Source organism: Alosa pseudoharengus, unplaced genomic scaffold (genome assembly GCF_046254945.1).
Source record: "Alosa pseudoharengus isolate Yale_2024_CS ecotype anadromous, Long Island Sound unplaced genomic scaffold, YU_APseudo_1.1 YU_APseudo_1.1_scf_20, whole genome shotgun sequence".
Lineage (NCBI taxonomy): Eukaryota > Metazoa > Chordata > Actinopteri > Clupeiformes > Clupeidae > Alosa > Alosa pseudoharengus.
Genome location: NW_027468664.1, coordinates 1085510 through 1087397, shown reverse-complemented (window position 1 = coordinate 1087397; position 1888 = coordinate 1085510).

The following is a 1888-nucleotide window of genomic DNA, read 5'->3' as shown; positions in this document are numbered from 1 at the left end:
AGTCCAAGAACCACAACCATATAAGGTGAAGATAAAATCAATCCCAGGAGGAAGTACACAGACACATAATGCAAGTAAGCATTGAGTGCCCAACTTTGTGACACCTCCAAGTGGGCAGGTCAAAACTAATTGAGAAAGTAATCAATTTTGCATTGAACCTGGAAAGGAGATATGTCTACTCTCTAAAATATTCTATATATTTTAAAATAACAAATGACTGACATATAGACCCTTTCAAGAGAGTTCCATTATCAGCATCATAGTTGGCCCCACAAGGCTTCCGTTTTAACATTCCATATGTTATCTTAATGCAGAGGAAGTAGTAGTCCAGTCATTTTAGGAGAAGGGGTTGAACAAATTGCAACACAAGCAAACTTGACTGATTTTGTATCCTCAATATGTTCTGAGTAAGGGAAAAAAAGCCCCGAAGAATCCCAATAGGGGAAAGTTTAGAAAAAGACCTAAATATACCCTATTCATGCGCCTATACAGAATTTTTCTCACGCAAATAGGGGAAAAAAATTAACCTTCACATATCACCATGAAAATTACTGAGTTGATTACTTACATCAAGACAAACAAAAAATGTATTATACGTTTTTTGAAATTGTTTGTTAACATGGGCAAACAGGGCATAATGTAATTATGTATAGCTAATATATAGTGACCCAAAACTAATAGGCGCATGAATAGGGTATATTTGGGTCTTTTTCAAAACTTTCCCCTATCGGGATTCTTCAGGGCTTTTTTTCCCTTACTCAGGACATATTGAGGATTCAAAATCAGTTAAGTTTGCTTGTGTTGCAATTTGTTCAACCTTGACCCCTATTTTGGCTTAAAGGAATTATCCGGAGTAAAATGCACTTCAGATCGATTTCCGGATGATTGGGGGTACATATGTTGAGTTGACATCAAAATTATGTCATTCGGATGTGTTTTGAGAAAGTTCGATTGTACCGTTTTCAGTCACAACTCGTAGCCTGGAAGTGAGCGGGGCATTTCAATTGCGCCGCTACAAAACGCTATTTTTGTACCTCTTCTACAGTTCCAAACAACATAACACTTACGTGGTAGTGAGTAGAGGGTCCCTAAAGCCAAACCGAAGTATCCCGAGGTCTTTATGTGGTCGAATAGAGAGTCCAGAATGAATTTCATCAAGCCAGTACCTTTCCGGAAATTTTGCCATCTTTGCCGCCACCTTGAGGGGAAAGTCCGTAGGAGTGTTATTGCTGAGTGTGTTGTAACACGCTCTGGAAATTCACAATTTCGTCGCCGTTTTTAAAAAAAAAAAAAAAACATAGTCCAGTATTTCTTTCGAAATTGAAATGAAGTTGTATGGACTGGACTATGTTTTTTTTTTTTTTAAACGGCGACGAAATTGTGAATTTCCAGAGCGTGTTACACAGCAATAAGACTCCTACGGACATTTCCGGAAAGGTACTGGCTTGATGAAATTCATTCTGGACTCTCTATTCGACCACATAAAGACCTCGGGATACTTCGGTTTGGCTTTAGGGACCCTCTACTCACTACCACGTAAGTGTTATGTTGTTTGGAACTGTAGAAGAGGTACAAAAATAGCGTTTTGTAGCGGCGCAATTGAAATGCCCCGCTCACTTCCAGGCTACGAGTTGTGACTGAAAACGGTACAATCGAACTTTCTCAAAACACATCCGAATGACATAATTTTGATGTCAACTCAACGTATGTACCCCCAATCATCCGGAAATCGATCTAAAGTGCATTTTACTCCGGATAATTCCTTTAAAATTACTGGACTATAGATTGGGAACCAAATAGAACGTTCAAGCATTGTTTTTGTTTTTATTGTTGAAAGGGTCTATAAATAATACATAAATAACTTATACATAACACATAAATAACTTGG